Source organism: Musca autumnalis, unplaced genomic scaffold (genome assembly GCF_047663935.1).
Source record: "Musca autumnalis isolate F117 unplaced genomic scaffold, ASM4766393v1 scaffold_2, whole genome shotgun sequence".
Lineage (NCBI taxonomy): Eukaryota > Metazoa > Arthropoda > Insecta > Diptera > Muscidae > Musca > Musca autumnalis.
Genome location: NW_027411755.1, coordinates 12,198,100 through 12,209,720, shown reverse-complemented (window position 1 = coordinate 12,209,720; position 11,621 = coordinate 12,198,100). Strand labels below are relative to the sequence as shown.

At 33.9% G+C, this 11,621-nt stretch overlaps 1 pseudogene; it reads left to right on the top strand.

Moving 5' to 3' along the window:
• Window positions 1-6,456: 6,456 nt before the first annotated feature.
• Window positions 6,457-8,738, top strand: LOC141391905 (probable phospholipid-transporting ATPase IIB; annotated as a pseudogene).
• Window positions 8,739-11,621: the final 2,883 nt, after the last annotated feature.

Below are 11,621 nucleotides of genomic sequence, written 5' to 3'. Positions count from 1 at the left end.
AGATTTGATGATTTTGAGGTCGTTATCCCTAGTAGAGATGACTAGATCCGTAGTAACCCTCCTCTGGACGGTCTGGCTTTCTATACAGACGGTTCCAAGATGGAAGAAGGTACCGGAGCTGGCGTCTACTGCGAAAAGCTTTGCCTCGAATACTCATATAGGTTGAACAGCGACTGTAGTGTTTTCCAAGCAGAAATCTTCGCGATCAAAATGGCCGCAGAGTTGATAAAAAGTCTGGATGCTGAAATCTTTGAACCGGTGACTATCTTCGTTGATAGTCAGCCGGCTCTTAAAGCCATCAAATCCCCCAATATCAAGTCTGAGGCCGTTCTTGAGTGTAGAACTGCTTTGGCGAACCTCACTAACGCTGTCCGACTCTGCTGGGTACCGGGACACTGTGACATTGTGGGAAACGTGAAGGCAGATGAACTGGCAAGACATGGATCTCAATCAACAAGTCAAGCTATCACGGATTCTATCAAACAACCCATATGTCACGTTTTTCGGAAGGTGGAGACGTTCTTTGAAGAACAAGCCAAGGAACTATGGCATAATGAACCAAGGTACAACGTGTCAAGGGCCATTTGGTCGAATCTTTCAACAAAGAGAACAACTTCACTTTTAAGTTTGAGTAAGTCAGAAATCAGGGTATTGACGGGAGTCATCACCGGCCATTGCAACATCCGAGCTTTTATCGGCAAATGGCAGGATGATGGCGTGGACTATTGCAGGCTCTGTGAAGAAGAGGAGGAAACGGAGACGATCGAGCATATTTTATGTCGTGGCCCGATGTTAACTCGAAAGCGATATAGATTAACAGGAATATGCTTTCCTCCAAGCTTAACCTTCTACTCAAACATGGAACCAACAATCATAAACAACATCATCAAAAAGCTGAATTGGCTGGGACGGCGCGACCCATAAGTGTAACTACTTCTCTGACAGTTTTTCCACCATCACCAAATAAACCACCCTCTCTTTCTTTAGTATATTTTCATTGTTTCTTTTTAATAACTCATTTATTACTACTTTCCAAACCACACCCTCTTTTCTTTTATTCTTCTCTCTTTTTTCTTCTCTTGTCTTTTCAGGTAATTCTGAACCTCTTTTTTATGGATGATCACAATGGACCGAAAGGTCTCCGAGTGGCGTAGTCAATATATATATTGACTACACATCCCCAAACCTAACCTAACCTAAGGTCTCTTTTTGGACATTTGAACTTGCCGACAAAAATGTGGATTAGGAATTAACTGCACTAAGACACAAATGTTGAACTTTTGTAGGGCAGGTATCCTTAAGGAGGACAGATATGGACCATTTTAGAAGTTAAACTAAAATATTAGGAGATCCAAAGTTTGGACCAAATTGGTTGCCCCATTCAAGTGATTTCGTTCTAGCATTTTAGAGATTTTTTTTAAATATTGGGGAGAAGTACCAAAAGTTGTGGACCGGTATGGCCCATATAACTAAGTTTGGATATAATATGACGAAGACCAAATGTTGAACAGTTCGAGAGTTTTCGTGCTTTCCATCCGACACATATAATGCCATAGGGGTTGTTTACACCTTTCTGGCTGCTTTCCCAAGAAATATGGACTTGCACCTGAAAAAAATTTTACCATTGTAGTGGTGGTAGCGAATACAAATCGCTTCAACAAAAATCAAAGTGATTCGAGAGCAGGTCTTAAAGTAAACTTGTCCGAAATTTCGTATGAGAGGTACCAGAAGGAGTAGACAAATATAGTCCATATTCGAAAGTGATCTATATCTGGTAGATATATTAGGATGTGCAAAGTATTGATTTCATCGGTCCCTCCCTTCAAGAGTTATAGTGCGCAAAATTTTTCCGAAAATTTTTGAAGTTTTTTGGGGGAGGTACCTGAAGAAGGGGACCGATATATCCCATCTTCCAATTTAAACCATGTTTTGATAAAATATTACGAAGGCCAAATTTCGACAGATCCGTTGGAGGGTTATCTTGCGCTCCAACTACTACACAAGGCGTCATAGGGCCTTTTTGCACCTTTCTGGCCATTTTCTCAAGAAGTATGTACTTGCACCTGATAAAATTGTAACCGTCGTTTGGGGGGAAGTGAATACAAGTTGTTGCAACAAAAATCAAAGCGATTCGAGAACAGGTCCTAAACTGAACTTGTCCGAAATTTTGTGTGGGAGGTACCCGAAGGAGTGGGCCGATTGAGTCCATATTGGAACCTCATCTAAGTCTAGTAGAAATTTCACGATGTGCAAAGTATGGACCAAATCGGTTACTCCCTTCACAAATTTTCCGAACATTTTGGAACTTTTGTGGGGGAGTTACCTTCGAACTTAAATAAAATCTGGACAAAATATTTCGATACCCAAAATTTGAACCAGATCGATTGATCCGTTCGGGAGTTATCGTGCGCACCAGCCAGACAGACGGACGGACATTGCTAGATCTACTCAAAATTGTCTGAAACTGATATCGTACAAACATACTTGGGGTCTAAAACCATTATTTCGATGAGGCACATTTTTGGTCGTATCAAAGTGTAAATACCCTCTTTAGCCTAAAGGCTGAGGGTATAAAAATCAGGCAGTCCTGGTGTTGGCATTGGAATCGGAGGAATCAGAGTTGTTGTTTATTATCTCTGAAGGATACGCTTGAATCGAAAAAATTGAATTCAACACATACGAATTTTAGGCTTCTTATTGGGGTATGCATTTTAACAGTAATAATATTGTTAAATAATTACATTAAATATATGTAAATTAATCTGGTACCTTACAACAGTTTAGATTGTTTTTGAATTTATCAGGTATGTGATGTAAAACGATTCGACTCGTTTTGCCATAAATCGAAATCGTATATCTCCAATTTTGGAGTCGATTCGGTTTTCATCACATACCCGTATATTTTCTGTTTATGGCTTTCTTACAATTTATCTATACTTATAAAAGAGTTCAGTAATGATGACTCACTGACTCACTGATTCACTGACTGACTGACTGATAATCAACGCCCAGACTAAACGGCTAAAGCTAGAATCTTGAAATTTTGGGTGAGGGTCACTCTTGGTCCGAAGGTGTCAGATAAGGCTGGATTTTTGGAAATTCGAACAAGAACTGTACTAAAAGTACTAAAAGGTACTAAATATGGTACCCTTTGTATTAGGCAAACGCGAAGAGCTAGAATTCTGAAATTTGGAATGAGGTTCACTGATGGAGAGTTAGAAAGGTGTACCAAATGGTTTTTGGAAATTCGATCTATAAGTGTACGAAAAGTACTAAAAGTTACTAAATTTAGTACTATTTGGTATTACGTGAACGGATAGAGCTAAAATCTTGAAATTTGGAATGAAAATCAAGGTTTAGAAGATGAGTTGATAAAGGAGGTGGTTTTGAAAACGTGTACTCATGTGTACGAATAGTACTAAATGGTACTAAATTTGGTACAATTTGAATTTGGGCGAACCTATAAAGTTGGAATTCTGAAATTTGGAATTACTATTACTGTTGGAGCATAGGTTTGAGATATGGAGGTAGTTTTCGAAATTCGTACATATGGGTACGAAAGGTACTAAATAGTACCAAATAAGGTACAATTTGGATTTGGGGGAACGGATGCAGCTGGAATCCTGAAATTTAGAATTAGGATAACAGTCGGGGTGTAGGATAGAGGTATTTTGGAAATTCGTACTTTTGGGTACGAAAAGTACTAAATGGTACCAAATTTGGTACAATATGAATTTAAGTGATCGGATAGAGCTGGAATAGTGAAATTTGGAATTAAGATTACTATTGGAGTGTGGGATTGGGATACTTTTGGAAATTCGTACTTATGGCAACGAAAAGTACTAAATAGTACCAAATTTGGTACAATTTGGATTTGGGTGATCAGATACATTTGGAATCCTCAAATTCGAAATTAAGATTACTTTTGGAGTGCTGGATAGAGGTAGGTTTGGAAATTCGGACCTATGGGAAAAAAGTACTAAATTGTACTAAATTTGGTACAATTTTGATTACGGTAATCTGATGCAGCTGTAATTCTGAAATTTGGAATTAAGATTACTGTTGGCGTGTAGGATTGAGGTACTTGTGGTTATTCGTACTCTTGGGTACGAATAGTACTAAATAGTACCAAATTTGGTACAATTTGGATTTGGGTGAACGGATATAGCTGAAATTCCGAGTTTTGGAATAAGGAGTACTATTGGAGTGTAGGATTGATAAAGTTTTGGAAATTTTTAGTTATGGGTAGGAAAAGTACTAAATTTGGTACAATTTAGATTCCAATGATGGGATACATTTGGAATCGTGAAATTCGGAATTAAAGTTGCTGTTGGAGTGTTGAAAGAGGGAGGTTTGCAAATTCGTACTTTGGATACGAAAAGTACTAAATGGTATCAAATTTGGTACAATTTGGACTACTGTGATCGGATGCAGCTGTAATCCCGAAATTTGGAATTAAGATTACTGTTGGCGTGTAGGATTGAGGTAGTTGTAGAAATTCTTACTCATGGGTACGAAAGTACAAAATGGTACCAAATTTGGTACAGTTTGCATTTTGGTGAACGGATATAGCTGGAAACCCGAGATTTGGAATAAGGAGTACTGTTAGAGAGTAGGATTGATAAAGTTTTGGAAATTTGTAGTTATGGGTAGGAAAAGTACTAAATAGTACTAAATTTGGTACAATTTGGATTTCAGTGATAGGATACATTTGGAATCGTGAAATTCGGAATTAAAATTGATGTTGGAGTTTTGATAGAGGTAGGTTTAGAAATTCGTACTATGGATACGAATAGTACTAAATGGTACCAAATTTGGATTTGAGTTATCGGATATATCTGGAATCCTGAAATTCGGAATTATGCTTATTGTTTGAACATAGCACTGTGGTAGTTTTGAAAATTTGTACTTATGGGTACGAAAAGTGCTTAATGGTACTAAATTTGGTACAATTTGGATTTCGGTGATCTGATGTAGCTGTCATCCTCAAGTTTGGAATTAAAATACCTGTTGAATTGTAGGATTGATAAAATTTTGGAAATTTTTAGTTATGGGTAGGAAAATTACTAAATTGTACTAAATTTGGATTTGAGCGAATGGATAGAGTTGGAATCAAGAAATTTGGAATTAAGATTACTGTAGGAGTGTAGTATTGAAATATTTAAGTAGTTTTTGAAATTCGTACTTATGAGTACGAAAAGTACTAAATTTGGTACAATTTGGATTTAAGCGAACGGCTAGAGCTGGAATCTTGAAGTTTGGAATTAAGATTACTGTTGGGGTGTAGGATTGAGGAAGTTTTGGAAATTCGTACTTATATGTACGAAAACTACTAAACGGTACTTAATTTGGTACAACTTGGATTTGAGCGAACGGGTAGAGCTGGAATCAAGAAATTTGGAATTAATATTACTGTTGGAGTGTAGGATTGAGATATGAAAGAAGTTTTGGAAATTCGTACTTATGAGTACGAAAAGTACTAAATTTGGTTCAATTTGGATTTGAGCGAACGGCTAGAGCTGGAATCTTGAAGTTTGGAATTAAGATTACTGTTGGGATGTAGGATTGAGGAAGTTTTTGAAATTCGTTCTTATATGTACGAAAAGTACTAAACGGTAATATATTTGGCACAACTTGGATTTGAGCGAACGGTTAGAGCTGGAATCTTGAATTTTGGAGTTAATATTACTGTTGGGGTTAGTTTTGGAAATGCGTACTTAGTTTTGGAATTGCGTACTTATGCTTACAAAAAGTACTACATTTTGTACAATTAGGATTTGGGTGAAATTATAGCGCTCGAATCCTAAAATGTGGAATTAGGTACACTTAGGGGTACGAAATGGTTCCATGTATGGTACAATTTTGTATTGGATGAACGGATAGATCTGGATTCGTGAGATTTGGAATTAAGATTACTGTTATCATTTGCTTATAACGTCCGATTTAAGAAATATGTGCCATAAATATACGAAAAGTTGTCAATGGCACAGGATTTGGTACAATTTGTTATTATGTAAAGGGAATTTTGAAATAATAGGAGGAGGTTCGTATTTATGTATTTACATGTAAAGTACTTAATAGTTCTATAATTGGTTTTAGGGGAACAGATAGAGCTGGAAATGAGGATGGCGGTTGTTGGGTTAGGCCGTATTTGCGCTGAGAACCTCAATTAAAATATCTCAAAAAATGTGGATTGCTCTTGATGTGTAGGCGTGACGAAAATCGAACTAAAGTGGTACGTATTAGTACACAAAATGTTTCCACCATTCTATATTATATATTGTTTATATGTTTTGTATATTTAACGCATACGAAGTAGCGGGCACTTTGCTAGTATCCGATATAAGAATTGGCTATCCCTATACCTATTGGGGACCACTGGGATTTGTTCTAACCGTGACAGTATGTCGTGAGGCTATCGATGATTATCGACGACATCAACGAGATCGTGAAGTAATGCCCGTAATTTCTACGCGTAGTTATCTATGAGTTCCATAGGTAACGTTACCGGGTCGAAAACGGCCGTGTTACTTACACCAAGGATTTTGCCTGGCTGATCGTTGCCGGCCGTTTTCGACCCGGTAACGTTACCTATGGATTGAAATTTTGCTTACACGGGGGAATATCTATGAACTAATAGATAACTAGGCGTGGAAATTACGGGCATTAATTCACAAAAATATAAACGATTAACGATTAAAAATATAAACGATTAAAAAGCGATACCGGACCGATGAATTGGATGGTGAGTTGCATAAACATTTCTAATTTATACCTATTCCAGTTTGCTTATGTTCTCTTTTCTTGTTTGAGGTGAAAATGATTGGAAACTACGCTTGGTCGTACCCTATACCCAAAAACTGAACAAGGACTCGGATTTGTTTAACATCGATGTCAGTGTTTATATCGAAAAGCATCAAAATCAATCAAATTCATTCCTTTATTGGCAATTTCTCCATGACCGATGGCAGTGAGGATACTGGCCTAAATGTTGAGAATACCTTGTGGGTCAATACTGTGGTAGCTGCTGGCACGGCAACGGGCATTGTTATTTATACTGGCTGTGAAACGAGAAGTGTTATGAACAATTCTCAACCACGTTCCAAAGTGGGTTTATTGGATACAGAAATCAATGGCTTGACCAAGGTAACACAATTTTAAAATATTCTTTTTATTTATCAATGGTATAATCCCCAACCCCCCTTATATAGGTACTCGTCTGTGCTGTCTTGGGCTTATGATGATGCTGAAAGGCTTTCGTGGACCCTGGTATCGTTATATGTTCCCTTTTGTTTTACTCTTCTCCTATATTATACCCATTAGTTTGAGGGTAAATTTGGATATGGGTAAGGCCTTTTACTCCTGGCAAATGCAAAATGACCCAGAAATACAAGACACAATGGTGCGTTCCACCACCATACCCGAAGAACTGGGTAGAATTTCCTATGTTTTAACCGACAAACCCGGCACCCTGACGCAAAATGAAATTGTCTTCAAGAAAATTTATTTGGGTATTGTTTCTCATGACAATGATACATTCCATCATGTATCGGAAATTATAAGCTCATTGGCTCCTACCATATTTCGTTCAAGCTCTGGCTCAGAATCGAATTCGAAGCCAACCACAATCTATAATAACCTTATGCGTCGTCCACAGGGTTGGCGTGAATGGGAAGCCGTAAAATTTTTGGCTTTATGTCACAATGCCACACCCGTTACCGATGAAGATGACGATCGTTCCGTTTCCACTTCATGCACATTCACATCGGGTAGGGGTGGTTCCTCTTCGCCCACAAAATCTGTGATAAACATGGATGTGGCCTAATCGAATGAACATCAATATCAGGCCTTTTCGCCTGATGAAATTGCCTTGGTTAAGTGGACTGAACAAGTGGGTTTGACCTTGATTGCTCGTGACATTACCTCCATGACATTGCAGTTGAGAGCCAACAAGAAGTCTTCAGATCAATATAAAAGTGGAGACGATGGTCTTTTGCATTTCCAGATATTGCAAATTTTCCCCTACACCAGTGAAAGCAAACGTATGGACATTATTGTCAAAGATTCGCAGACAGGAGAAATTAATTTCTACTTGAAAGGTGCTGATGTGGTTATGCAATAAATTGTCCATTACAATGATTGGTTAAGTGAAGAGTCTGGCAATATGGCCCGAGAAGGTCTTCGAACATTAGTGGTGGCCAAGAAAGTTTTAAGCGAAGAGCAATATAATGATTTTGAGACAAGGATAAATGCTGCTGGTAACAGCAAAACCGATAGGGCAGCCAAGGTGGCAGCCGTTGTGGAATCATTGGAAAGAGAAATGGAATTATTGTGTTTAATTAATAACTTATCTCCTTTTTTCTTTACAGGTGTTGAAGATCGGCTTCAAGATGGTGTCCGACCAACTTTGGAACTTTTGCGCAATGCTGGTGTATGGATGTTGACGGGTGACAAATTAGAAACCGCATGCTGCATTGCCAAATCTTCTCAGTTGATTGGCATTTTTTAAGACCAGTCAAAACTCGCACCAATGCCCATTTGCAACTAAATCAATTTCGCCGCAAACAAGGCCACGCCCTGGTCATTTCGGTAGAATCATTGGAAGTTTGTCTTCAATATTATCGTTTGGAATTCTTAGAATTGGCAACAGCATTCCAGCTATGGTCTGTTGTCGTTGCAGCCCCACAAATAAAATGAAATTGCCTTTCATATGTCATAATTTCTTTATTTTTATCTGAAAACAACAGAGACGAATTGAATTGAATTGAATTTTTCTTTGCAACTTTGGCTAATTTAGGAGATTGGAGTGACTTCAATGTGAAATATTGCAATATTGTTTGCATATTTGAATGTTCAACAAATGGCCCCGAATATTCGTGATTGGTTGCCACTTTTATTTTGTGGTCTTTCCATTCCCATATCTTTGTTTCCATTTATATGGAATATGGATTCGGAAATTTTGTCGCGCACAGCATTACCGATATTGATGCCATCACCCCATCGTTGTCCATGTTTAATCAGGGTATTCTGTTGTGTGGGTCACAAGCCAATGCAATGGAAAGTGACAAGTGGTTATCGGAAAATCGGAATGGAAAACTAATAGCCTTAAGCTATTTCTATTTTCTATATGTTACTGGTATACCGTGGATTTTTTTCCTTTGCAATTTCAAGTGACGTAAGTTTTTGCTGAATTTCATAATTTGCTTTGCAAAGTGTCTTAAGAAGGACTCTTTCCTTTCGAAAGGGTCTTAAGAAGGACCCTTTCCATTAAAAAGTGTCTTAAGAAGGACCTTTTCTTTTGGAAAGGGTCTTAAAAAGAAATCTTTTCATTGGAAAGGGTCTTAAAAAGGAATCTTTTCATTGGAAAGGGTCTTAAAATCTACCCTTTTCCTTGGACAGGGTATTTAGAAGCACGATTTAAGCTCCATTCAGCTCGTCTTTAAAGACTCCCTTCAGTTCGCCTATAAAGACTCCCTTCAGCTCGTCTATAAAGACTCCCTTTAGCTGCTCTATAAGGACTCCCTTCAGCTCAGATTTTTTAAAAAGTACTTTTCATAAATCGTGGATTTTTTAAAATATACTTTTTCATAAATCGTGGATTTAAAAAAAAATTCTTTCATAAATCGTGGATTTTTAAAAAAAATATTTTTTTCATAAGTCGAGGATTTTTAAAAAAATATTTTTTCATAAATCGAGGATTTAAAAAAAAAATCATAAATAGTAGTTTTTAAAAAAAAAATGGTGTTTCATAAATTGTGGATTTTTTAAAAAATATTTTTTCATAAATCGTGAATTTTTCAAAAAATATTTTTTCATAAATCGTGGATTTTTTAAAAAATATTTTTTCATAAATCGAGGATTTTTTAAAAAATATTTTTTTCATAAATCGTGGATTTTTTAAAAAATATTTTTTCATAAATCGTGGATTTTTTAAAAAATATTTTTTTCATAAATCGTGGATTTTTTAAAAAATATTTTTTTCATAAATCGTGAATTTTTTAAAAAATATATTTTTCATAAATCGTGGATTTTTTAAAAATATATTTTTCATAAATCGTGGATTTTTTAAAAATATATTTTTCATAAATCTTGGATTTTTTAAATATATATTTTTCATAAATCGTGGATTTTTTAAAAATATATTTTTCATAAATCGTGGATTATTTAAAAAATATTTTTTCATAAATAGGGGATTTTTCAAAAAATATTTTTTCATAAATCGTGGATTTTTTAAAAAATATTTTTTCATAAATCGTGGATTTTTTAAAAACATATTTTTCATAAATCGTGGATTTTTTAAAAATATATTTTCGTAAATCATGGATTTTTTAAAAATATATTTTCGTAAATCATGGATTTTTTAAAAATATATTTTCGTAAATCATGGATTTTTTAAAAATATATTTTTCATAAATCGTGGATTTTTTAAAAAATATTTTTTCATAAATCGTGGATTTTTTAAAAAATATTTTTTCATAAATCGTGGATTTTTTAAAAAATATTTTTTCATAAATCGTGGATTTTTTAAAAAATATTTTTTCATAAATCGTGGATTTTTTACAAAATATTTTTTCATGAATCGTGGATTTTTTAAAAAATATTTTTTCATAAATCGTGGATTTTTTAAAAAATATTTTTCATAAATCGTGGATTTTTTTTTTTAAAAAAATATTTTTTCATAAATCGTGGATTTTTTTTTAAAAAAATATTTTTTCATAAATCGTGGATTTTTTTTTAAAAAAATATTTTTTCATAAATCGTGGATTTTTTAAAAAATATTTTTTCATAAATCGTGTATTTTTTAAAAAATATTTTTTCATAAATCGTGGATTTTTTAAAAAATATTCTTTCATAAATCGTGGATTTTTTAAAAAAATATTTTTTCATAAATCGTGGATTTTTTAAAAAATATTTTTTCATAAATCGTGGATTTTTTCAAAAATATTTTTTCATAAATCGTGGATTTTTTCAAAAATATTTTTTCATAAATCGTGGATTTTTTAAAAAATATTTTTTCATAAGTTTTGGTGTATATATTAAAAATATTTTTTCATAAATCGTGGATTTTTTAAAAAATATTTTTTCATAAATCGTGGATTTTTTAAAAAATATTTTTTCATAAATCGTGGATTTTTTTAAAAATATTTTTTCATAAATCGTGGATTTTTTAAAAAATATTTTTTCATAAATCGTGGATATTTTAAAAAATATTTTTTCATAAATCGTGGATTTTTTAAAAAATATTTTTTCATAAATCGTGGATTTTTTAAAAAATATTTTTTCATAAATCGTGGATTTTTTAAAAAATATTTTTTCATAAATCGTGGATTTTTTAAAAAATATTTTTTCATAAATCGTGGATTTTTTAAAAAATATTTTTCATAAATCGTGGATTTTTTAAAAAATATTTTTCATAAATCGTGGATTTTTTAAAAAATATTTTTTCATAAATCGTGGATTTTTTAAAAAATATTTTTTCATAAATCGTGGATTTTTTAAAAAATATTTTTTCATAAATCGTGGATTTTTTAAAAAATATTTTTTCATAAATCGTGGATTTTTTAAAAAATATTTTTTCATAAATCGTGGATTTTTTAAAAAATATTTTTTCATAAATCGTG